We start from the raw sequence: 27,348 nt of genomic DNA, 5'->3' as shown, positions 1-27,348 counted from the left end.
TGGGAGGGAGGGAAGCTCAAGCCACCTGGGATGGGCCCAGGAGGAGGAGGAGGAGGAGGAGGGTGGCTTGCTTGCTTGCTTGCCAAGCACATCTTCACATCTGTTTCTGTAATGGCCCAATAATACTCTATCACAGGAGTTGCTGAACTACAACTCCCATCATCCCATCATTTGTTGTGGCTGGGGGTGATGGGAGCTGTAGTTCAGCAACATCTGGCGGGCCGCAGGCTAAGCGCCTCTGCTCTAGCACATTCATTAATGCAGGGATGCCATCTTGAGAGGTTCTGTAGCTGCTGTTAGACTACAACTCCCATCATCCCCAGCTGCCATTTACTGCAGCTGGGGTTGACAACAACTGCTTCAAAGCCTGGCCACCCTTGTGCTATTGTTCAGATGAGTTTATCACAATTGTATAAATATTAATGAGAGCCAGTGTGGTGTAGTGGTTAGAGTGCTGGACTAGGACCAGGGACACCCGAGTTCAAATCCCCATCCCCTAACCCTTAAGACTTGCTGGGTGACTCTGGGCCAGTCACTTCTTTCTCAGCCTAACCTACTTCACAGGGTTGTTGTGATGAGATACTTAAGTATGTAGTACACTGCTCTAGGCTCCTTGGAGGAAGAGTGGGATATAAATGTAATAAATAAATAAATAAATAATTTCCAAAAGAGCAGGAAATTTTATGATCCTCATGGATACATGACCAGAGCATCTGTAGGTGACGGGGTGTACTGGCAGAATAAAAAAAAAAGCTGGAGAAAACACCTAAGGGAACACCCACTACCACTGCCAAAAAAGGTGCCCAGTATAACTCAATGGAGTGGAATGTTTGCAGAGTCAGAGTGCAGTTAACAGACAAGCAGGTGAGTGAGAGTGGTGGTGTGGAGTGAGAGGAGGAAGGCTTCAACTTTTTTCAGCCTTTTCTGAAGTTTTTCAGCTTGAAGAATACTCCCTCAAGACGGTCACAACCCCTTTTCCTTCTGAGTGGGAAAGGATGCACAAAACTTTCACCATGATCAGGCACATGTTCAGGTCACACATGCACACTAGGGATATACTGCAACATTTTGTTGTGGGCCCATACTTGTGCAGTATAATGTTTTTAAAGGAAATAAAGTATTAATAATTAATCAGTGTAAAATTTAGAGAACATTTATGGAATTCAGTTATGCAACTCACTTTGTATGACAAAGCTAAGCAATGTTGGTTTTTTCTGAGAAAGAAGAGGAAGATACAACAGAGGAAGATCTTTTGTAGAGAGCTAGAACCTTTTCATTTACTATTGGAACATCAGGTGGCATTTTATTCGTATTCTTGTTTGCTTTGCAAATTGCACTTCTTCCTGCAAAGAGGAAGATCTCCCATGCTTTCCTGCAATCTACACAGAGCACAATTTACCCAGCGCTGGCTGAGGAGACCAACACAGCTTTATTCGGTTAGCTATCACCTTTGCACTCATAAAGTGTGCTGTTGAGTCGGTATCGACTCCTGGCGCCCACAGATCCCTGTGGTTGTCTTTGGTAGAATACAGAAGGGGTTTGCCATTGCCTCCTCCCGCGCAGTATGAGATGATGATGATGATGCCTTTCAGCATCTTCCTATATCTGGGAGAAAGTCCCAGTGAACTTAGTGGGACTTCTGAATAAAAATGGATAGAATTTGGGCAATTAAATGATAAATGATAAATTAAGTTATAAGCTGCTTTGTTTCAAGCAGGCAGAAAACAGAAAGTAGGTGGTAAATAGATCCAATATTAAATTTAAAAAATCGAAGGGATCTCAAAGTTCTGAAAACACACAGTTCTTGAAAACTGCAGAAGACAGAAGCTCAGGGCTCAGTGCTGCTCTGCCTCTGAATCTCAGTGAATCCTTTCTCTTTCTCCGTATATTTGCTCTCTCCTCAGCTTAGATCCTCCCTTCACAGCTGAGCTCTGCTTCCATGGCATAGCAAGCGGCAGCACTCTGCAACTGGCCCCTGGGTCCTAATGGCGCAGTGGGGCAATGACTTGACTTGGCAAGCCAGAGGTTGCCGGTTCGAATCCCCGCTGGTATGTTTCTCAGAGTATGAGAAACACCTCTATTGGGCAGCAGCGATATAGGGAGGTGCTGAAAGGCATCATCTCACACTGCGCGGGAGGAGGCCATGGTCAACCCCTCCTGTATTCTACAAGAGAAAACCACAGGGCAATGTGGGCTCCAATGGCACACTTTACCGTGGTCTTTTTAATTGATCATGGGGGCGGGGATGAATTGGCCTCCTGTGGCCAATCATAGGAGGGGCTCTGGCCCCCTCCCTTCTAGGGTCCATGCCCAGTGGATCAGACTGAATTGATTATTGTGGGAAGATGGGTTTTTCTGAGAAGGGGTGTGTGTGTGTCTGTTTTGCAAACTTAAACTGGATTTGCCATGGACTAAAACTACAAAAGGTGACACTAGATCCTTTGGAACATTTCTGATGAGTTTTGGAAAGTGTTGCACACATAGATTAGATGTTTTTCAAAAGGCATAAAGACATTCAACCCAGATGCAAAGGAAAGAATGAGTTCCATATCTATATGCATATAAGCGTCGGGGTGTGTGTGGTTTTTTGTTTTTTGTTTTTAAAATCCATCTTGCTTTGAAATCGATAGCAGGGTATTTTTAAACCGACATATTTTTGCAATTCTGAATACTGGGGGGAAAGGGTGGGTGGTGGCTCTTGAATAACCACGAACGTATCTATTTCAGGCTGGGAAACCTAAATAAATATGTACTTAGAAAGCTGGTGCTCTTTCAGATAAGAGGCCTCAGAAGAGATGCTGCAGTCTCCCAAACCACTTGCTCTCAAGAAGTCCCATTGATGTCAATGCCACAGGAAGAAACATCAATTAGCATTTCCACTACCCCACTGAATTAGCTTGAGATGTTAAATGTTGTAAGCCAGGGCCTCCTGGAATGGGTGCATGCAGTTTCCTAAAAACAACTGTGCCTTTTCTCCCCCTATAAAACGATTGTATTTACTCATATGTAAATTTGTGCAGGTTGAGAAGAGAGTATAGCATGTTGAGGTATGAGTGGGCAGCATGGCTAAGAATAAGGTGGCCATCTCCTCCAGATTTCTGGTTATTTATCATATTTTAAGCATGTTCCCCGTTGCCCATTTAGCCTGCCTGGATCCCCAGCTTTCTTTCTTTCTTTCTTTCTTTCTTTCTTTCTTTCTTTCTTTCTTTCTTTCTTTCTTTCTTTCTTTCTTTCTTTTAGCTAAGCTCAAGCCGTTGTAGAAAGGAAGCAAAACATGCGGTCACTATTCTGTTCAACCACAGGATGTAGAGAAAGGCAGAGGAAGCACAGGTGCTGTTGGGAGAGGTTCACACAATAAGTGAGCTCCCTGAGATATGTGGCCTTTTTTTTGGAAAAGCAGGGGATCTCTATAGGGCAGTTGTGAAGACAGCTTGATTTTGATGTAAATCACTGTCTACCTGCGTATTGTAATGTTTAAAGTTTCTGGCTTTATTGCTCAATCCATTCTATGCATGCCTACTTAGAAGTAAGTACCACTGGTTTCAATCAGATTTTCTCCCAAGTACCTGTGTGATTGCAGCCTTAACTGAAAAGCTCAGTGTATTTTTTGTTCTCTTGCTGCTATTAATATCACTTCATCCCCCCACCTCCCAACAGATGTTAGTTTGCTTTTATGTTTTTTAAAAAACTATTATTGGTAGATATTCAGTGCAAATACAATTCAACTGGACAGTGCATTGGTTAATTTGCAAACTAATTTGCATAACATTATTTCTTGTTTACACAGTCAGACAGGTGTTAGTGACTGGTTTGTTTTATCCAGACATCGAGTCCTTCCCAAGGACCTGGGATGCCAGAATTTTATTGTCAATGTTGTTGCTGTTGTTATAGAATATAGGCTGTTCCCAGTAAAGCTGCTATTTGTAATTGGCTGATGGTGATTTCTGTGGCCCCTATGGTGTTGAGGTGCTCTTCAAGGTCTTTTGGAACTGCACCCAGGGCGCCAATTACCACTGGGATTATTTGGGTCTTTTTCTGCCACAGCCTTTCAATTTCAATTTGTAGATCTTTGTATTTGGTGATTTTTTCTATTTCTTTTTCTTTTATTCTGCTATCCCCTGCTATTGCTATGTCAATTATTTTGACTTGTTTTTCTTTCTTCTCAACTACAGTTATATCTGGTGTATTGTGTGGCAGATGTTTGTCTATTTGTAGTCGGAAGTCCCATAATATTTTTACATCTTCATTTTCTTCAACTTCTTCAATTTGTTGGTCCCACCAATGTTTGGCTACAGGTAGCTTGTATTTTTTGCAGATGTTCCAGTGTATCATCCCTGCTACCTTGTCATGCCTTTGTTTGTAAGTCTGTGCGATCTTTTTACAACAGCTGATTAGGTGGTCCACGGTTTCATCTGCTTCTTTACAAAGGCGGCACTTGCTGTTTGTTGTGGATTTTTCAACTTTTGCTCTTATTGCATTTGTTCTTAGTGCCTGTTCTTGTGCAGCCAGTATTAAACCCTCTGTTTCTTTCTTCAAGTTGCCATTCTTAAGTCATTGCCAGGTCTTGGTGATGTCTGATTTTCCACTTATATTGTGCAAATATTGACCATGCAGTGGCTTCTTTTTCCATTTTTCTGCTCGGTTCTTGACTTGTTCTTTCTTGTAGGCCTGTTTTGTTTCATTGGTGTTGAATAGTTTCTTGTTATTGACCATTTAAAGTGCATCTTCTTCACTGTCCTTGATATATTCTTCAAGGCCTCTTTTCTCCTCCTCTACTGTTTGATGGACTTGCAGCATTCCTCTTCCACCTGAGCTGCAAGGGAGGTAGAGCCTATCTACATCACTGCGGGGGTGCAGAGCATGATTGATGGTCATTATTTTCCTGGTCTTACGATCTAGCATCTCTAGCTCTGCCTGGGTCCAGTCTATTATTCCTGCAGTGTATCTGATAACAGGTATAGCCCAGGTGTTTATGGCTTGTATGGTGTTCCCGCCATTGAGTTTGGACTTGAGGATTTTTCTAACTCTCCTGATGTATTCACTTCCAATTTTTCTTTTAACTTCAGTGTGTGCGATGTTATCAGCCTGGAGAATGCCCAAGTATTTGTAATGTATTATTATTATTATTATTATTATTATTATTAGTTTATTTATATCCCGCTCTTCCTCCTAGGAGCCCAGAGCGGTGTACTACATACCTGAGTTTCTCTTTCACAACAACCCTGTGAAGGTAGACTAGGCTGAGAGAGAAGTGAGTGGCCCAGAGTCACCCAGCTAGTTTCATGGCTGAATGGGGATTTGAACTCGGGTCTCCCCGGTCCTAGTCCAGCACTCTAATCACTAAAACATGCTGGCACCCAGTGCCCGGATTTGGAGAGCTTGAATGTGGCAACCCTAGCTAAGAAACAGTTAGAAATAAGGAACATCATGTTTTAAATCTCGCAAGCAGCAGCATATAAAATCATAAAGCACAGGGAGAAAAGACAATCATGAGAAGAGGGCACCCATAGTCATTAAACAAAAAGGAAATGACTAATTGTCGCTGAAAGATATATGGTCCAGGGTTCAAGTCCTGCCAGTTATGGCCTTGACAAGCATCCAGAACTGGTTCAAATGCTGTGAGTGAGAGCCATCTCTGATTTAGATTTTTGCAAGCACATTCAGAGAGCAAAAATGCTTTCCTCCCGCTGCCCCCTGCCAGAAACCCCCAATTCATTTTGGCTCTCCTGCTAAGGGCTCACTTTGAAGTACAATTGTAGACACACCAATTTCCAGATCCCCCAGCTATATATAGAAGGCGGGGGGGGGGGGCTCACGGTGTGCATTAGGGGAAGGGGGGGCTGGAATCCAGCACGAACAAGCTCTTAAAAATGAAGAGGAAGGGAAGGGGGGAAAAAAGAATCGACCCACTATACTGCCGAGAGCAATAACTCCTTTATGGTAAATAACGTTTTTCGTCAGCAAATGAGCCGTGGACTCTCACTGGGGCCTTGGCTTCATCTTCCCCATGTTTGCTCATATATTTTTAGACAGTTAACTGCAAGGAACCCAAACCAGCAAAAGGCCCCAAGGAGGGAGTGGTTAGATGGAGGATGGCGGAGGCAGGGGAGAGACTCTCTCTGGACCTGCACGACTTGGAGGACAGCTTTCCTGCCGCTCTGCTTAATTATTAGAGGCAGATTCCTGTGGTGCTGCACGCAGGCCAAGCTGCTTCCTCTCCTCCTCCTCCTCCTCCATTCCCCACCTCCCTGCCTCCGTCTCGCACCTTCAACCTGATTCCAAGCCTCCGAGAAACCATGAGGCGGAGAACTTTCCAAGGCAGGTTTGACTTGATTCCATACTCCAGGCATTGGTTGGGACAGCATCACTTTGCTGGCTGCCAGAGCGGCTGCACCTGTTAGAGATCAGAAGCTTGTCGGCTGTGTGTTCGGCCACGTCCTGCGTCCCTGTCTGGGCGCCTCGCCTCTCCAGCAGGAGCCCTCGCTCAGGAGGGGAGCCCAGGCGTGGCACGGGGAAGGACGGTCCGAGGTCCAGCTCCAGCTCCAGGAGCTCAAAGGGGCAGTGGGCCCTGGGACAAAGCATGCAGGTGGGCCCCTGCCCTCCTCCTCCAGAGAGTCAGCTGGCTGACAGCAAAGGGCAAACTGTTGCCAAACTGGAGGGGCCCCTCCCTAAGGAGGCTTTGCCCCCCCCCAGTTCCATAATAGCTTTGCCCCAGGACGGGAGAGACCCCAGCTTGAGATTTCGATAGCCAGAAGGCCGTCAAGGTAGTCAGTGCAGAGCTCGGTGGGTCTGACTCTGCACAGGGCAGCTATTCTGTCCGTTCATATATCTCGACGCCTTGGGTCCCCCGATGGCGTTGGGACTGCAGCTCCCACAACATCCACCGGCCATTGTGGCTGGGGGTGATGGGAGTTGTAGTCCAACAGCATCCGGGGACCTAAGGCTGGGGACTCCTCTTCTAGGAGATTGAACTTCTGAAGCTCTGGTGCAGTGGCGAGAGTCACACTTTGGCTTAGGTCCCTGCTCAGCTCACTGGGGGATCCTGGGCCGGCCCCTCAATTTCAGCCGAGCCTACCCCGCAGGGTTGTTGTGAGGACAGCATTGGGAGGGACCAGTGTGCGCTTCCCTGAGTTCCCAAGTGGAAAGCAGTGATAAATCTGTAATAAGTTAACCGTCAACAAGGAGAAATGGTTTGGAACCAACACCTGACATTCAGTTCTGCTCACCTTCTGCTTCCTCTTCCTGTGTCCTGGGGTCCCTGGGCTCCAGTGGCCTCTGGGGAAGGGGCTGCATCTGCTTTGCAAGCAGGAGGTCCCTGCCTCAATCCCTGGCACCTTCAGGTAGGGCTGGGCATAGGGCGGCTCATCCATGAGGCGAGGTAAGGTGCTCGCCTCAGGCCACAGAATATTAGGGCTTCAGTGAAGTGGCAAGATACCCTCCTCCCCTTGCTTTAAGAAAGGAAGCGGGGGAGGAAAGTGCGCCGAAAGGGTGGTGGTGGCGGCGGCTTCATTTGGCGCATAGAGGTTTTGAGCCACCACTAGCTAGGAAAGACCCCTGCCCGAAACCATGGAGAGCGGCTGCCAGTCAGAGCAGACAATACTGAGCTAGATGGACCAAGGGTCTGACTCAGTAAAAGGCAGCCTTCTTAATGTTCTGTCTTCCCTGGCTTCCGGCTTCCCCATGAGCAGCAGTTTCGTGCCTGGGGGCGGGAGCGTCTCCTGTGCCCGGCCTTGCAATCGGATGATGAGGGTGGCCAGGAATGCCTTTTGCCAATCACACCTGGTGCGCCAGCTGTGTCCTTTCCTGGAGAAGTCAGCCCTGGCCGCAGCCATTCATGTTCTCGTCATTTCTGAGCGGAATTGCCCAAACGCAATTTTCACAGGGTTATCTTTGATGTCCGTCTGCAAACTTTGGTTGCTCCAGAATGCAGCTACCAGAGTTCAGTTCAAATCTACAGCACAGATCAGCCAGCTGATCTTTTAGCAGATGAACTGGTTGCTAATTTCCAGGCTCAAGTCAAGGGTGCTGGTTTTCACCTTTAAAGCCCCGAAAATCCAGAAACCAGAATATTTCAGGAACCGCCTTCTCCCATATGATAGCCATCTTCAAATATCGGAAGGACTGTCACGCAGATGGAAGAACAGATTTGTTCTTTGTTGCTTTGGGAGGCAGGACTAGAACCAACTGGTTGAAATTCCAAGAAAGCAGATTCAAGCCAGACATGGGGAGGGATTTCCTAACCTTAAGAGCTGTTGAATGGAACTGTCTGCCTCATGCAGTGGTTGGCTTTCCTTTGCTGGAGATTTGCAAACAGGCTGGATGGGCATCTCATCTGTCAGGGTTGCTGTAGCGATTTTCTGCACAGAGCAGGAGGTTGGACTAGATCAGGGATTCTCAACGTTTGGGTCCCCAGATGTAATTGGACTTCAACTCCTATAATTCCCAACCAAAGGCCACAGGGGCTGGGGATTATGGGAGTTGAAGTCCAATAACATCTGGGGACCCACACGTTGAGAAACCCTGGACTAGATGATCTCCAAGGTCCCTTCCAACTCAGCCATTCTAGGATTCTAACATGCCTGAGAACTTTGCTCTGCTCCTCTGGTCCTTTCCTGTCCTCCCCTTGCAGACCAACATGCAGCAGCTGGCAAGTCTCAGACTTAGACTCTTTTGGGCGAGGATCCCAAGATAAAGAATGCCCTCCCCAGAGAATTTGCACAGCTCTTTCCTGCCTGCTTTTCGATGGGCTTTCAAGATTGTCCTTTTCCAGTGAGCATCTTCATGATGCTCAGACAGGAGAGCTGGTCTTGTGATAGCTAGCATGGATTGTCCCCATTGCTAAGCAAGGTCCACCCTGGTTTGCATTTCAATGGGAGATGACATGTGTGAGCACTATGAGATATTCCCCTTAGGGGGTGGGGCAACTCTGGGAAGAGCACCTGCCTACTTGCATGTAGAAGGTCCCAGATTCCCTCCCTGGCATTTCCAGAACGTGCTGAGAGAGACTCCTGCCTGCAACCTTGGAGAAACTGCTGCCAGTCTGTGAAGACAACACTGAGCTAGATAGACCAATGGTCTGACTCAGTATATGGCAGCTTCCTATGTTCCTATGATGTCCTTTTTATATATGCCTCTGTTTTGCTAGTGTCTTATGGAGTGTGATGGCTGCACCATATAATGTTCGTATTCTGTCATGCACGAGAGGGATTCCCAACCGTGAGTCCCCAGGTGTTGTTGGAGGACAGCTCCCATCACCCTCAGTCACAATGCCCTTCAGAAATGCAAAAGTGCCTATGAGTAGACAAAGCTGTCCCCTTCTGAGTGCGTCCATCGGTCCCTCCAGTCCCATATGCCCTCCTCTGACTGGCAGCTGCTCTCCCAGACGATCTTGGGCCGGGGTCTTTCCCAGCTGCGACCCCCCAGGTCCTTTAGCCACCATCAAATCCCATTGCCCACACAGTACACCATGATGCCCTCTACATGATCCATGATTAGGCTGGGATCCTACATTACAGAAAGAAGAAGCTCCAGCCAAAGGACCCCCAAACGATGCCTAGACTACAGGTTTGTGGGGAAACAGTGGCTGTGGGCTGATGTGGACGCCAAGGCAGGGGGTGTGCAGGAGACATTCCAGGGCCTCAGAAATCTTGCTTTCATCCCAGAACTTGAAACTGGCAAATTTTCAGCGCAGCTTTAATGAAGACATAAATTTCCTGTAAAAGATGAAAACCTTCCCTTGACCTTGATGCTGGCTTTCATTCTTTTGACGTTTATTAAGGTGCCTGGGAACAGAGAGTGGGAAATGATCCCAAATGGATGTCTTCTATTTCCATATCGAGTCTAAATAAAGTTTAACTAGTCATCAGCTCTTTTGGGGTGTGTGTGTGTGTATGTGTCTGTTTCTGTGCCTTTAAGAACATCCTAAGCGCTCAAAATTAAACATGTCTCATCCCTGGAAGGTTTTGGTCATTGTGGCTGGAGGTAGAGAGCTGGTCTTAGAGAGGATTGCTGGTCTTGGGATAGCAAGCATGAATTGTCCCCTTTGCTAAACAGGGACCACTTTGGTTTGCATTTGGATGGGTGACTAATGTGAGCACTACTGGAAGAATGGAATACAGCTATTATTGTCCCTATTTATAAGAATGGTCAGCACTCCAGTCCATCTAATTATCGCCCAATAAGCTTGTTGAGCATAGTTAGCAAAGTGTATGCTAGACATCTTTGTAACAAGCTTGTTGATTGGGCAGCGCAAAAAAACATCCTTAGAGATGAACAGGCTGGCTTTTGATTTGTCCGAACTACACTGGATCAGGCCATGGTTCTAAGACACTTAGCGGAAAAGTATACCAACAATTCCTCTTCCTTATATGTGGCATTTATTGACTTCAAAGCCGCTTTTGATGCTATCCTTAGATCTCGACTCTGGAGAAAATTGGCCAGTACCTCTATAGACCCACGATTACTCTTGCTCATCCATATGTTATATGAAAACATCTTATTGAGAGTAAAGTGTAATAAGAAAGGCCATTTGTCTGAACCTGTTGCTACGCAGAAGGGGGTTAAGCAAGGATGAATTTTAGCATCCTTTCTGTTCAATTTTTACACTAATTTCTTAATCCCACTCTTAGACAACCCTGACATCCATCAGCCTAAGCTAGCTGGTAGTCCCATCTTGTTTTTTCTTTATGCTGATGATGCAGCTATACTCTCAAGAATGCTAGTTGGTATGAGGGGGGCGCTACAAAAACTCACACAGCTTTATGAAGATGTCGCTCGTTATAAATACACAAAAGATCAAGGTCATGGTATTTGCCAAGAGACCAAACCCTTCTTAAAGCCATCCAGGTTGTTGGCTGTCACCACATCTCGTGGCAGAGAATTCCACCAGTTGATTATGCATTGTGTGAAAAAGTACTTCCGTTTGTTGGTCCTAGATTTCCCGGCAATCAATTTCATGGGATGACTCCTGGTTCTAGTGTTATGGGAGAGGGAGAAGAATTTCTCTCTATCCACTTTCTCCACATCTTGTATGATTTTATAGACCTCTATCATGTCTCCCCGCAGTCGTCTTTTTTCTAAACTAAAGAGCCCCAGGTGTTGTAGTCTTGCCTCATAAGAAAGGTGCTCTAGACCCCTGATCATCTTGGTTGCCCTCTTCTGCACCTTTTCCAGTTCTTCAATGTCCTTTTTTAGATGTGGTGACCAGAATTGTATGCACTACTCCAAGTGTGGTCGCACCATCGTTTTCTATAAGGGCATGATAATATTAGCCGTTTTATTTTCAATCCCCTTTCTAATGATCCCTAGCATGGAATTGGCCTTTTTCGCAGCTGCCGCACATTGAGTCTCCCAGCCCAACCATCTCTAGGTAGGGCTGGGAGAGACTTCTGCCTGAAACCTTGGAGAGCTGCTGCCAGTCAGTGTGTAGACAGTACTGAGCTGGATGGACCCATGGTCTGAGTCGGCATAAGGCAGCAATCATGTTCCTATGATGAGAGTTTATTTATTTATAGTTCAATTTCTATATTGCCATTAATAAACTTATCCCAAGTAATTGTCCAAAAACGTCTGGAACCCAAGACTGAGAATCACTGCCTTAATCAACCTCAGCCAGGTCTTCTCTCATTCTTCTTTTTGTGTTTAGAAAACAAAAATACAAATGTGGAAGCATGATAAAGTCTTATTCAAGTATATACAGTGCGCAGAAAGAAGGGAAAGAAAAAGAGATTGAGACAGAAAAAGTGAAATTGAGAGAGAGATTTTTCTCCCTTTCTCAGCACACTAGAATTCAGAGTCTTCTAGCAAGAGAGGCCAGCAGCAAATTCAGAACAGGCAAGAGAGCTGACAGCTTCATACAAATGCAGAGTAAACGTCTGTTACTGGCTGCTGCAAGATGTGGTGACTGCTAGTTTAGATGGCTTTTCAAAGAGATGAGACCAAATCCATGCAGCAGAGGTAGATTAGCTATGAGCCCTCACAGCTAAATAGAGCCTCCATGTTCAGAAGCAGTATACCACTGAATGCCAGTTGCAAGAAGATGACAGAGTGGGAGGGCTGCTCCATCTGCGCTCTGCTTGTAGGCCTCTTGAAGGTGTCAGGTTTGCCACTGCAGGAAGCAAGATGCTGGGTTAGCTGAACCTTTCCTCTGACCCTGCAAGGCAGTGCTTATGGTTGCTTAATAAATAGGGTTGACTGCTAGACCTGTGTTGATAATCGTGCTATCATTATTAGGGGTTATAAAAAGTAACTACTGCAATTGCTCTTAAAATACTCCTTTCTTCCAGTTTAATCTTGAATGCCTATTTCTAGCCAAGCTCTAACCTTGTTCAGACTCTCACCCTCTGATCAGAAACGCTGACACCATTTCTGATCGGAGGGTAAGAGTCTGAATGCCCCTGTTCCCTGTGCTGGTTCAGCAGAGGTGCCAACCCTGTTCTCGGTGGTGGCAATGCCAGCTTAGCTCTCACCTTGACACAAGAAATAATGCCACAAGCCTTGGAGTCAAAGGCGGCATTTTTCTACCATGTAGCCAGATGTTCCACTGGTGCAGCCATGCTTGCCATCACAGCCAACATGGTTATTTTTCAATAATTAACTTTTAGGCAACCTTCCCTTGTTTGGAGACAGGGCGGAAGAGGCCCTCTCTCTAGTGAACAAAGATAAGAGGACAATTCTCTTTATGGAAATTGCCCAATCGACAAACAAATTGAGAGAGAGGCCCTGGCATTGCTCAGAAGGCAAGTCACAGTCCTGAGGTCTTATTCAAACGTTGAGGTCATTCGCGCAATCCAAAACTGTGTTCAAGCCAGGGTTGGGAGTGGTGTGTGTTCCCAATTTTCGGTTGTGTGGAAGCAAGGTGAGAGGAAAACCTGGGTAGAAGTGTTTGTGTGAAAGCAAGGTAGGAGGAAAAGCTACCCAGATTTCCCTCCTCCCTTGCTTCCACACAACTGAAACCTGGGAGCACGCACAGCTCCCAAGCCTGGGTAGCATACAGCTTTTGATTGTGCAAATGGCCTCATAAACTCTTAATGCTGGTTTTATCTTGCAGATTTAGACAAAATGTGTACAGGTGCAGGCAATCAGGTGTTCAAATGATCCCTGGGATATATTTTATTTTACTTTTATTTATATAGCATATTTGTATACTGCTCAAAACGCACGTTGCTGGGCGGTTTGCAATTAAACAACACCGATTAAAAACAAAGTGAACCCGCTGGGAGCCCTTTCTCACGATCAGCAAGAAAAGGCTCCAATCTGTTGGGGAGGAAGATGACACATGCTTACCTCCCCGGCAGATGACTGAGAGCTCTTTCCTGGGCGGGCGGATCACCCACCCAGATGATTGCCTGCTACTGCTGGCAGCATGGAGGGCCAGGGGCTGGGATGCCTCTTCCTAGCCCCAGAACTCCTATAAGGCACTGCATGAGAGTGCGGTGCCTTGTAGGGAGTGTCAGTGCTGCATGGAACAAGCACTAAGCCCAAGGGCCCCAAACCCGGGCTACGGAGGGCCCGGCTATAGGCCACCTCCAGCCTCAAAGGCAGGATGCCTCTGAGTACCAGTTGCAGGGGTGCAACAGCAGGAGAGAGAGGGCACGCCCTCAACTCCTGCCTGTGGCTTCCAGCAGCATCTGGTGGGCCACTGTGCGAAACAGGATGCTGGACTAGATGGGCCTCCTTGGGCCTGATCCAGCAGGGATGTTCTTATGTACACGGCAGGCTCCCTACCTGGGTTTGCCGCCACCAGCAGCCGCTGGGCTTCCTTAGCCCAGTTTTGCCTGCGCACGTGAATAGCCTCTAAAGCCCTTCAGATGGCAGATGGAGTCTCCCATGGTTAGAGATGCTCCCTGCCAGTGGTGCATTCACAAATTCAGAAACACCGGCGCTCTCCATGACAGCCCCGTAGCCATGCCCCCCCCCCCATAGATAGATGCAATAGTTTGGGAAGTTCTGTTACGAGAAGTCAAGGATAGTTTCCTAACCCCACAGAGCTTGAACCTCATGGGGCTATTCACCCAGAAGAGCAGTCTGGAATTGTCAGCCACCAAGGTAACAGAAGAGAGGAAGAGTGGTAATAAAACCAGTTGTAGTCTCACATTGTTGGAATAGCAAGAGCAGCATATTATTTCCACTTGGACAGCAAAGGGCTCTGCATCCCTGCTGAGACCCTGGAGAAAAAAGTACCAGGACCACATCCCTGCAGTAGTACACCACTGTTCCTCATTAGTGTTCCCTCTAACAGGGATTCCCAGAAGTTGTTGACTACAACTCCCAGAATCCCCAGCTGCGAAGGCTTTTGCTTAGGGGTTATGGGAGTTGTAGTCAACAACACCTGGGAATCCCTTAGAGGGAACACTGCTCCTCCCATACCCAGAGTTTTGTAAGAAGCTGGACTACCAGAGAGAAGGCTAGGCTAGAGTCCTTAAACATGCATCTCATGTCCTCCATGCAGGAATTCAGAGGAACATTTAACATGCATTATCCTATCTGAAGTGTTACAGCCCAGGAACCATCTGAAAATGTGATCTTCCATCTGTATGGACTGCCTTGATGCACAATACTGATATTATAATTTAATTATATCTATCTATCTATCTATCTATCTATCTATCTATCTATCTATCTATCTATCAACAAAAAGGTTCTCCAAGCAGGTTATATAGCAAAAGGAATGAGAACATGGTTCAGAAGCAAACTGGAGTTTCTGCCACAAATTCTCTAGGCTACCTTAGGCATGCCTAAGGGGGTTGGGCCAGAGCTGGCCTCAGTCAGAAGGCTAAACAGAGGCAGAGCTGAGAGGAGAAATGCTCAGACCCCACCTAAGAACCATCGGGGTCGACCCCAAATGAGTGGGCTACCCATGAAAGGGCTGATCCGTTGTGGGTGATCACCTGACGAGTGGAGTGCAGACAAGGCCACCCCCCCTACACTTATTAAAGTAACAGGCCTCTCCTACCTTGGGGGTGGGCACAGGAGAAGGAGGTTGAGTACAGATTCCAGAGAGCAAGAGAGAGCGAGAGTGCGCTAGTGTAGGGTGAGAGGGGCTGGAAAGGGTCTACCACCGAGGCGAGAAGACTGGCACTGAACCGTAGCAGTCAGCATCTGAAGCCAGTTATGAGCCTGGGGGGTGGGTGAGTGTTAGGGTGATGGGCCTGTAGCTCAGTGGCGGAGCATCTGCTTTGTATGCCCAAGGTCCCGGGTTCAGTTCCTGGCAGCAACTCCAGGTAGGGCTAGGAAAGACTCCCGCCTGAAACCTGGGAGAGCTGCCACTGCCAGTCAATGTGGTAGCTAATCTGCTGAGCCAGATGGACCAAGGGTCAGACAACTTCCGGAGTAGTTTCCTGTGTTGCTTCCTCTGAATAGGATAGGTTGAAGAGAACCACCACCGAGCTTTGCGTGGCTATTATGGATAGATCTGTTGAAAGCTGACTCTGGTTTGGGAGACTTTCTGTTGTTACGTGAACCCCAGCTACCTTCCTGGGCCCTTGGATTTGGAGGAGATGCCCACAGGCAGGGGCGTAGCTATAATTGAGTAAAAGGGTTCAAAGAACATGGGCCCCCAGCTCCTGAGGGCCTTTCAGGTCCACCCCTCCGTATTTTCTTCATTATCTCCCTCACTCTGGGGGGCCACCAGAGAGAGGGATGAACACGGGCCCCCTTTCCCCTACCTACGCCCCTGCCCACAGGGGATAATAATGCTCACTTGCCTTATAGGATTGTGGTAAGGATTGCAAGAAGATAATTCATGTGAACCGCTTTGAACCCTCAGAAGCCCTATGAAAACACATATGAAGGAGTGCCTCCCCAGGGGAGATAGTCTCTCCACCTTCCCAATCTGGATCACCGGGGCACTTTCCAGATTAGGTCCTGCAACGGGGCCATGACAGATCTCAGAACTGTGCTTCCACATTTCCTGTGTGGTGACACCGCAGTCCCTACGCTGGCAGCAGGGGGTTGTTCACATTGCCAATGCCTTGTTTCGGATTTAATTGCTGCGATATAGAGCCAGGACATCATATATCCAGTGTAAAAAAGTTGCTGTTTTGTGGGGTTGTTAGTTTCCACGAGACGGCTCCCCCTGCTGTTTATGTTTCGAATGTGACTTCGCTGAAAGGAGGCATTTTGCTGTGGTTGAGCAGCTAGTTTGGATAGCGCCCAGGAGGGTTTTCAGAAAGCAGGCGTTACCATGAGTTTACTTTGAGTTCAAAGTTGCCCCCCCAACCAATGCAAAAAGTGGGTTTTTTAAAAACTCTGGATATAGATCAAGCTATGCTATAACGTGTGATGAAAAACCTGTATGGTGTGTGAAGTGCTCCCCTATAGCTTGCAGGGATTTGGGATAAATCTGGCCGATATGTGAATGCACACCCTCCATTCTGGAGGAGATGCGAGCTAAAAGCCCTCTGTGAAAAATGCCCTGGAAAGAATGGAACAGGTTTCCTTCTTTCTGTCCCATGGGGAGAAGACGGGATATGCAGGAGAAGGCCTCCTTGGATGGATTCCCGTAAGGACAGGAGTTGGATGGCCCTTCTTTTCCTGACTTCTCCTGAAGAGCAAGTAGGCATGAGAAGAAGGGTGTGTAGTGGCGGGTAGGCACTGAGGCTGAGGGGGTGGGGAAGACTGAAATAGCCAAGCTGCAGGAGAAGTTGGGGAGGCTTCTGCCTCCATGGCTGGGCTTGAGGAAGCAGCAGCCTCCTGCTCTGCTTTCTTCCATGGCTTGGATATGTTTAAATATACCCGACCTGTGGAGAACTGGGTAGCTTTTCCTCCTACCTTGCTTCCACACAATCACTTCTACCCAGGTTCTCCTCTTACCTTGCTTTCACACAACCGAAAATTGGGAGCACACACAGCTCCCAAACCCAGGTAGAACCCAGTTTTTTATGGTGTGAATGACCTCTGTATGTTTTTCATTAGCCACTAGCTGTTTTCTCCCTCCACCCTTTTGTTTTGGCAGTGCATCCCGCCTTTACTGACTGGCTGCCACTGGTTATGGTTGGTGGTAAAGTTCCTGGAAGGTTTTGTGCTCTGGCTCTCATTCAGGCCTTGTTCTAACCAAATGTGGGAGCAGGGAATAAAAATACTTGAAGGCCAGCAAGACAGTTGTACAGGGCACCAACACAGAGCCCCCAGACGTGCTGATGTGTTTGCATCCCATGGAGATCTCTCTGGGACTCTGCTTGGAATAGCTTTATTCAGCTTCTGACTGGGTGCTTCACGCACTTCTGAGCTGATCTGGAGTCCCACCCCAAATGACTTGGCCAACCAACCCACCCCAACCCACTTGCCAGAAGTCCTGAGAAAATGACCCACCTCTTTGAGGGACATGCAAAAAGAAGGTGCACTGATCACCATGCCCAACCAGCAGTGAGGCATCTACTTCCGGTTGGTGCTATCCCACACTACAGTTGTGCACATAAGGATTCTTCTGTTACACCATGACTGGGCTCAACTAGTCTTTATCTGTCAATCCCCAAATGGTCTTGGACTAGGATGCTTTCAAAACCGTCTTCTCCCATAAGGCCCTACCAGAGTTCCAAGATCTGAGGCCCAGTTCTTGGTCTGCAGTGGAGATGAGAATCATTCTGTCTTGGAACTGTAAGAACATAAAAACAGCCCTGCTGGATCAGGCCCAAGGCCAATCTGGTCCAGCATCCTGTTTCCCACAAAGGCCCACCAGATGCCTCCGAGAAGCCCACAAGTAAGAGGTGAAGGCAATGCATGCCCTGCTGTTTCTCCAATGAAACTAGAGGCATAAGAACAGCCCTGCTGGATCAGGCCCAGGGCCCATCTAGTCCAGCATCCTGTTTCACATAGTGGCCCACCAGATGCTGCTCGGAAGCCTACAGGCAGGAGTTGAGGGCATGCCCTCTCTCCTGCTGTTACTCCCCTGTAACTGGTACTCAGAGGCATCCTGCCTCTGAGGCTGGAGGTGGCCTATAGCCATCCGACTAGTAGCCCTTGATAGACCCCTACTCCATGAAGTTATCCAAACCCCTCTTAAAGCTATCCAGGTCATTGGCTGTCACCAGGTTGTGGCAGATAATTCCACAAGTGGATTATCTGTTGTGTGAAAAAGTACTTCCATTTGCTGGTCCTAAATTTCCTGGCAATCAGTTTCATGGGAAGACCCCTGGTTCTAGTGTGATGGGAGAGGGAAAAGAATTTCTCTCTATCCACTTTCTCCACACCATGTTTTACAGACCTCTATCATATCTCCCCACAGTCATCTTTTTTCTAAACAAAAAAGCCCCAGGTGTTGTAGCCTTGCCTCATAAGAAAGGTGCTCTAGGCCCCTGATCATCTTGGTTGCCTTCTTCTGCACCTTTTCCAGTCCTACAATGTCCTTCTTTAGATGTGGAGACCAGAATTGTACGCAGTACTCCAGGTGTGGCTGCACCATAGGCATCTTGCTTCTGAGGCTGGAGGTGGTCTATAGCCATCAGACTGGTAGCCATTGGTAGACCTGTCCTCCATAAATTTGTCCAAGTCCTTTTTAATGCCATCCAACTATTGGCCATCACCCCCTTGATGATGGATCACCCTTCTTGATTTTCTCAGAGCATTCAGGTTTTTCTCTGTTTCAACAAGCATGTGGTTCCTGAGTGGAATATGATTTATCAGCCAGAATGGCTGTCTTTATATATGCTGCTCCTCTCCCTGAGTGAGCTCAGTAGTAGAACACATGCCCTGAATGCCAAAGGTCTCGGATTCAGTCCTGGGCATCTCTAGCAGTAAGAATGAAGTGAAAGGTGATGGGAAAGACCTCAGAGTGCTCCTGCCAGTCAGAGCAGACTAGATGGACCAAAGATCTGACTCAGGAGAAGCAGCTTCATATACAGAGTTCTCATGATACCCCAGGGCTGTTCCTAGGTGCCTTAGACTCAGTGGATGAAGCGGATATTCTCCTTCCTGGAGAATATTATCCCCAGCCCCCACCACAGGCAGAAGTCCTCTCTGGCCCGGCTCTTGTCTGAGGGCCATGCTCATCAGTCCATGTCTGCCATGTTCCTCCCCAGCACTTTTCCATCCCACTCCACCTTAAACGCCTCCCAACAACCTTGCAAGAGCCCCTGTGGCTCTGGAGAGGAGGGACCCTTGTTTAGCGAGGTGGAGGGGGTGACCAGCGCTGAAGGATCTGGGGGCTGTCATAAGGCACAGGGATCCAGGCTGTGGTGGGCTACTCCTCTCTAGCCTAGCAACATGAGCAGCAGCAGCCCATGGCTAGATTTTTCTGGTGGCTCCTGTTGCTAGCCTCCACCCGCCTGCCTGCTTCCTTCTGAAGCCGCCTGCATGACTCCCCCCACAGCTGCCAAAGTCCCAGCTCACAGGCTAATGACATCACTGCCCAGCAACACATACCTGGCGAAGACATCATCATTAGCCCATGTGCTGCGGCTGACGGCTGGCTGGCTGCAAATACAGGTGGTGCATGGTCCCATTTGGCCACACTGGGCAGCCCGTGGTTGCTGCCACAAGGTCACCCAATGGCCGATCCAGCCCTGCTCCTCCTCCTGCTTTGATGGAGCCTCCTCTTGGTCAGGGTCGAGGCAAACCCAGGCAGCAAGGCAATGGCTTTGGTGAAAGAGCCACCAGCTGCAGATAGCTGAAGCTTTCTCCAGGAGACCTTGGAGCTGCAAAGAAGGGACATGCGGCGGGACGGTTGATCGCCTGCCCTCCTCCTGTGTTGACACTGTTTCTTTGGCTTCCCTTGCCCATGGAGTGGAAGGGCTCTCTTTCTGGGCACTGTTTTAATTGTGTTTATGACTTGTATGCCTGGGGTCGTCATTTCCAAGCTTCCCAAATTCGGGTGGCCTATTTTGCATATTATGCAAATTATGCATACCATAATATGCAAAATCTGCATATTATGCATATAATGCACATTATACTATGCAAAATTTGCATATTATGCATATAATGCACATTATACTATGCAAAATTTGCATATTATGCAAATTATGCAACAACTATCTATCTATCTATCTATCTATCTATCTATCTATCTATCTATTTATTTATTTGATAGATTTTCATACTTTCCCCTCCTTCTTTGCCCTCCCATGTGATTGAGTCCAGAGTAAAATCTGGGCAATCTGGGCAGTGCATTTGAAATCTCTGTAAATTCGGTTGGAATTTAGCAGCCAGATGGAGGAGCCAAAATCTGGGGACTACCCTAAATTCTGGGGGACATGGCAAGGCCACTTTGATGATGACTAAGGGGGAAACAAGATTAGGGAATGCTTCACAGCAAGCATGAGACCAAGGATGGGACCATGACCATTTAATTCCGTGGGTTTCTCCTTTGGGATGCTTTATTCCTGTTGTTTCTATGCTGCAGTGTCTTGTTTGGGTTTTATGGTGCAAATGTCATTAACAGTTGTGTCTGCTGCCCCGAAAGCGGCCCGAATAGCGCGAGGATCTGCCTTTCACAACAAAGAGAAGAAGAACAAATAAATTCCTTGGCTTCTTGCTAGGCCTCCTTGGAAGCATACTTGGGCAAGGGTCCACTTGGCAGAGAGCCACTGGAACTGCACTCCACACTCCACTCTCTCTTAGCAGATGGACTTTGCTTCCATCAGGGCCTTTTTCTTACAGCAAGATCTCAACAACCGTTTTCCCCCAGCACTCTTCTGAGTGGCTCTTGAAAGTGAAAGGAAGCAGCTCTGGGCCAAAAGGCAGGAGAAGAACATGCCTGCAAGATGATCAGGCTCTAGAACAGGGTTCTCAGGTCCGCAGATGATGTAGTCTACAATTCCCATCATCCCTTGCCACCATGAACAAAGGCTGCTGAATAGGGAACATAGGAAGCTGCCATATACTGAGTCAGACCATTGGTCTATCTAGCTCAGTGTAGTCTTCACAGACTGGCAGCGGCTTCTCCAAGGTTGCAGGCAGGAGTCTCTCTCAGCCCTCTCTTGGAGATGCTGCCAGGGAGGGAACTTGGAACCTTCTGCTCTTCCCAGAGTGGTTCCATCCCCTGAGGGGAATATCTTGCAGTGCTCACACATCAAGTCTCCCATTCATATGCAACGAGGACAGACCCTGCTTAGACAAGTCATGCTTGCTACCACCAGACCAGCTCTTCTTTCCTAGACCAGCTCTCTTCTCCTGGAGAGGAGGGGATGATAGGAATTGTAGTCTGATATCAGCTGGAGACCCAAGGCAGAGAACCTTGTGTCCCCAGATGGCAGGAGAGCTGGTCTTGTGGTAGCAAGCCTAAATTGACCCCGTTGCTGAGCAGGGTCCACCCTGGTTTGCATTTGAATGGGAGACTACATGTGTGAGCACTGTAAGACAGGGTTTCTTAACCTTGAGTCACCAGATGTTGTTGGACTACAACTCTCATCAGTACCCGCCACCAGTGTTCTCTTTAATTTTTTTCATCTGTGTGCGGAATGAGTTTTGTTCTTGGTGTATCAAACCAGTGTGTGCACACATGTGCATTCAGAGTGGGGCCTTCCTGATTCAACCTGAGCGGGATATAAATGAAATGAGTGGACATCAAAAAACTTGTGAACTCACACATGTGCGCACAGTTTAGAGGGAATGCTGTTCCCCACCATAGCCTTTGTGGCTGGAGATGATGGGAGTTGTCGTCCAACAATATCTGGGGACCCAAGGTTAAGATATTCCCCTTAGGGGTTAGGGCCACTGGAAAGAGCATCTGTGTGCTTGCATGCAGAAGGTTCCATGCATGTTCCCTCCTTGGCATCTCCAAGATAGGGCTGAGAGGGACTCCTGCCTGCAGCCTTGCAGAAGCCGCTGCCAGTCAGAGTATACTTTTCTGAGCTAGATGGAACAAAGGTCTGACTCACTACTACTACTACTACTACTACTACTACTACTATTATTATTAACACAGTCAGACAGGTGTTATTGACTGGTTTGTTTTACCCAGACATTGAGTCCTTCCCAAGGACCTGGGATGGCTGAATTTTATTATCAATATTGTTGTTATTATTATAGATATCATCGCAAAATATAGGCTGTTCCCAGTAAAGTTTTTTTTTTAAAAGTTGGCTGATGGTGATTTCTGTGGCCCCTATGGTGTTGAGGTGCTCTTCAAGATGTTTTGGATATTATTATTATTATTTTTACACAGTCAGACAGGTGTTATTGACTGGTTTGTTTTATCCAGACATCGAGTCAAGGACCTGGGATGGCTGAATGTTATCATCAATACTGTTGGTTATTATAGATATCGTCGCAGAATATAGGCTGTTCCCAGTAATGTTGCTTTTTGTAATTGGCTGATGGTGATTTCTGTGGCCCCTATGGGGTTGAGGTGCTCTTCAACGTCTTTTGGAACTGCACCTAGGGTGCCAATTACCACTGGGATTATTTTGGTCTTTTTCTGCCACAGCCTTTCAATTTCAATTTTGTGATTTTGTGATTTTTTTTCTATTTCTTTTTCTTCTATTCTGCTATCCCCTGGTATTGCTATGTCGATTATTTTGACTTGTTTTTCTTTCTTCTCAACTAGTGATATCTGGTGTATTGTGTGGAAGATGTTTGTCTGTTTGTAGTCAGAAGTCACATAATATTTTGGCATCTTCATTTTCTACAACTTTTTCAATTTTATGGTCCCACCAATTTTTGGCTACAGGCAGCTTGTATTTTTGGCAGATGTTCCAGTGTATCATCCCTGTTACCTTGTCATGCCTTTGTTTGTAGTCAGTCTGTGCGATCTTTTTACAACAGCTGATTAGGTGGTCCACTGTTTCATCTGCTTCTTTACAAAGGAGGCATTTGCTGTTTGTTGTTGATTTTTTGACATTTGCTCTGATTGCATTTGTTCTTAGTGCTTGTTCTTGTGCAGCCAGTATTAAACCCTCTGTTTCTTTCTTCAAGTTGCCATTATTAAGCCATTGCCAGATCCTGGTGATGTTTGGTTTTCCAGTTATATTGTGCAAATATTGACCATGCAATAATAATAATAATGATATTATAATACTATAATATTATATTGTTAATAATAATAATAATAATAATAATAATAATAATAATAATAATAATTTGATTTCTATATTGCTGTTCCAAAAATGGCTCAGGGCAGTTTACACAGATAAATAATAAATAAATAAGATGGATCCCTGTCTCCAAAGGGCTCACAATCTAAAAGACAGCTTCCTATGCCCCTATAAGAACATAAGAACAGCCCTGCTGTATCAGGCCCAAGGTCCATCTAGTCCAGCATCCTGTTTCACACAGAGGCCAAACAGATGCAGCTGGGAAACCCACAGGCAGGATCTGAGAGCATGCCCTCCCTCCTGCTGTTGCTCCCCTCCAACTGGCATTCAGAGGCCTATAGCTCTCAGACTAGTCGCCATATTATTATTTATTATTATTATTTTTACATTTATATCCCGCTCTTCCTCCAAGGAGCCCAGAGCGGTGTACTACATACTTGAGTTTCTCATTCACAACAACCCTGTGAAGTAGGTTAGGCTGAGAGAGAAGTGACTAGCCCAGAGTCACCCAGCTAGTTTCATGGCTGAATGGGGATTTGAACTCGGGTTTCCCCGGTCGTAGTCCAGCACTCTAACTACACCATTACCCAAACTCTCTTAAAGTCATCCAGGTTGTTGGCTGTCACCTCATCTTGTGGCAGAGAATTCCACCAGTTGATTATGCATTGTGTGAAAAAGTAGTTCCATTTGCTGGTCCTAGATTTCCTGGCAATCAGTTTCATGGGATGACCCCTGGTTCTAGTGTTATGGGAGAGGGAGAAGAATTTCTCTCTATCCACTTTCTCCACACCATGCATGATTTTATAGACCTCTATCATGTCTCCCCGCAGTCATCTTTTTTCTAAACTAAAAAGCCCCAGGTGTTGTAGCCTAGCCTCATCAGGAAGGTGCTCTAGGCCCCTGATCATCTTGGTTGCCCTCTTCTGCACCTTTTCCAGTTCTACAATGTCCTTTTTTAGATATGGTGACCAGAATTGTACGCAGTACTCCAGGTGTGGCTGCACCACAGTCAGACATCAGACACGGGGATGCTGGTTTAGCTCCCGAGTGGGGGCTGCATGGCCCCCGTTTGGGAGTTAAATGGCTGCTGCGTTCGTGGCGCGGCCAGGACCTGCTCTTCCCACAGGGAAGAGCTGCTCCTGACTGTGCTGTGAATGCAGTGCCAGCCTAAGTAGTTCCTGAAGGGGCTGCCTCGAGGCTCCATTCAGGAGCCAGACCACGCCCCCCTCGTCTGACATCAGACGTGGAGGCGGGGTCAGCGGGGCCGCGGCGGTGGCCGCACATGGGCTGCTGGTGTTCAGGCTCCGCGCCTGATTATAATATTAGCAGTTTTATTTTCAACCCCCTTCCTAATGAGCCCTAGCATGGAATTTGCCTTTTTCACAGCTGCCGCACATTGAGTTGACACTTTCAACGAGCTGTCCACCACCACCCCAAGATCCCTCTCCTGGTCAGTCACCGACAGCTCGGATCCCATCAGCATATACTTGAAGTCGGGGTTTTCCATCCCAATGTGCATCACTTGACACTTGCCAACATTGAACCGCATTTGCCACTTTGTTGCCCACTCACCCACTTTGGAAAGATCCTTTTGGAGTGCCTCACAATCCGTTTGGATTTCACTACCTGAAAGAGTTTGGTGTCATCTGCAAATTTGCCCACTTCACTGCTTACCCCTACTTCTAGGTCATATGAATAAACTAAAAAGCTCTGGTCCAAGTACCGATCCCTGGGGGACCCCACTTCTTACTTTCCTCCATTGTTAAAACTCTCCGTTTTTAGCTACCCTCTGTCACTCCTGTGCAAGCATCAGCCTGCCATGTTTTTAATGGATGAAAACCATTGCCATGGCTGTTTCAGAAGAGACTGGCCATTAAGGCTGTCAGGCTGTTTGCAGCACTCCTATTAGGTAGGTCAGTGGATCTCCAGAACATAAGTTCTGCTGTAACTCACAGCGCAGAGAAGTTTTACTAGCTGAACAATCTTGCATTCTCCACCCCGTATTTTCCCCTCTCCCTTCCAACTGGCGACATTTATATTGTAAGCTCCCTGGGGCAGGGCCCAGTCCTCTGCAAATCCTGCCCTATACAGCTCCATGCACATTTAAGGATTGACAAGCTGCCTCCTCCCTTCATCAGAACCTCTTCTAGGGATGCTCCCCTTCTGAGATGAGACAGGTGGCACCTGGGGAGAACAGCGACGGAGGTGGGAGGAGGAACATTCCCATTTGTGGATGGAGAGTCAGGTGGGAGAAAGCAGTGGCCCAAGAGACTTGCAGTGCTTCTGCCTTTTCCTGGAAAACACCCCCTCGTTATTTATTTATTAATAATAATAATTTATTTTCAGCAAAAGGTTTGCAAAACCATTTACGAAGCAAAAAGCATGAGAAAATGGTTCCCTGTCCCCAAAAGGCTCCTGATCTAAAAAGAAAACAGAAAGAAGACACCAGCAACAGCTACTGGAGAGATGCTATTTATTTTGTTAAAAGATTTAATATACCGCCCAATTCACAAACTCAGGGCGGTGTATATAACAAGAACAGCATCTGAGATTTAAAAATAAAAATAAAGGGCAAACACCTGGCAGAAAAAGAAATGTCTTCAATAAGGTTGTAAAGGCTGAAAGGGAGGAGGCAGACCGGATCTGGGTGGGGTGGGGGGAGAAAGAGAATTCCAAAGTGAAGGGGCGGCAACAGAGAGATACCTTCCACAGGCCCTACTACTATGGACCTCTCTGAGACCAGGGACCGAAAGAAGGGCCATCTGAGAAGATCTCACAAGATGGGACAGGACTGGCCGGGAGAGGCAGCCCTGAAGGTAAGCAGGTGCTAAGCCCTGAAGGATTTTAAAGGTGAGAACCAGCACTTTGAATTGGCCCTGGAAGCAAATAGGTAACCAGTGCAGCGACCACAAGAGAGGTGCCACACGATCATATCTCCTAGCGCCCATAAGCAGGTGGGCCGCCGCATTCTTCACCAACGGAAGCTTCTGGGACATCTTCAAAGGCAACCCCAGGTAGAGTGCATTACTGGAATCCAGATGAGAGATGACAAGGGCATAAGTTACCATTGCCAGGGTCTGCCAGTTGAGATCGGGCCACAACTGGCGGACCAGCCAAAGCTGGGCAAAGGCACCTCTGGCCATGGCCTCCACCTGCTCTTCAAGCAGGAGCTGCATGTCCAAGAGGACCCCCAAGCCACAGACCACCTCCTTCGGGGCAGCGCAACTCCGTCTAGGGAGACCCTCAGACTCGGCAACTGGCCAGATTGAGGAGTAAGCAAAAGCAACTCAGTCTTGGAGGGATTAAGTCTGAGCTTGTTTTGCCCCATCCAGATCTCGACAGCCTCCAGACACTAGGCAAAAGCACAGAAACGGCATCTCTGGAGTGGACTGGGGTGGCAATGTACAGCTGAGTATCATAGGCATATTGATGGAATCTCACCCCAAACTGACGGATGACTTGGCCCAGCGGTTTCATGTAGACGTTAAAAAGAATGGGTGTGAGAACGGAACCCTGAGGCACCCCACAAAGGAATGGCCACAGGCCAGAGCACCTGCCACCAATGCATACCGACTGAAAGTGGCAAAGGAAGGAACGGAACTGCTGCAAAACAGTGCCCCCAATACCCAACCCACACAGGTGCTCCAGAAGGATACTATGGTCGATGGTATCGAAAGCCGCTGAGAGATCTAAAAGGACCAAGAGAGGGGCGCTACCCTCATCAAGGTCACAATACAAGCCATCAACCAGAGCGACCAATGCCATTTCCGTGCTATGCCATGGCCTGAAACCCAACTGACAAGGATCTAGAAAATCAGCTTCATCCAGAGCTTTTTCAAGCTGGGCACATACAACCTTCTCCAAAAACTTTGCAATGAAAGGAAGGTTGGAGATTGGTCTATAATTATCAAGGACCTCAGGATCAAGAGACGTCTTCTTCAAAAGAGGGCGCACCACAGTCACTTTTAAAGCTGCCGGCACATACCCCTCATGAAGAGAAGAATTCACCAACTCCTGAAGTCAAGATCTTACATTTCTGCTGGCTACTCTAATAAGCCAGGAGGGGCAAGGGTCCAGGCTACAGGTCACAGCACCCATACCAGAGAGAATCCTATCCATGTCTTTGGCCTTAGCAGGCTCAAAAGTATCCCAGATGACATCACAAGAGGAAGTCTCCGTCATCTCATCGGATCCTGTGCAATTGGAGTCCAACTCCCACCGAAGGTGAGCAACTTTATCAGCAAAGAATCTAGCAAACATGTCACAGCGTGTGGAGGTTCCACACAGATGGAATCTCCATTGCATCTGGATCCCCAAGCAGGGAATGGGTATTCTGGGATAAGGCCGGTGGATGAGAGTCAGCTGATGAAATAAAAGT

At 47.4% G+C, this 27,348-nt stretch overlaps 1 long non-coding RNA gene across 1 annotated transcript in view; it reads right to left on the bottom strand.

The window, feature by feature from the left end:
- Positions 1-11,662: 11,662 nt before the first annotated feature.
- Positions 11,663-27,348, bottom strand: part of LOC128330487 (uncharacterized) — a 60,592-nt gene continuing 44,906 nt past the window's right edge. Inside the window, exon 2 of the long non-coding RNA XR_008310120.1 lies at positions 11,663-12,106. This is a non-coding gene — a long non-coding RNA (uncharacterized LOC128330487). The remainder of the gene's footprint in view (positions 12,107-27,348) is intronic.

Source organism: Hemicordylus capensis, chromosome 6, assembly GCF_027244095.1.
Source record: "Hemicordylus capensis ecotype Gifberg chromosome 6, rHemCap1.1.pri, whole genome shotgun sequence".
NCBI classification, from domain to species: Eukaryota; Metazoa; Chordata; class Lepidosauria; order Squamata; family Cordylidae; genus Hemicordylus; species Hemicordylus capensis.
This window is presented reverse-complemented; position numbering and strand designations above follow the sequence as displayed.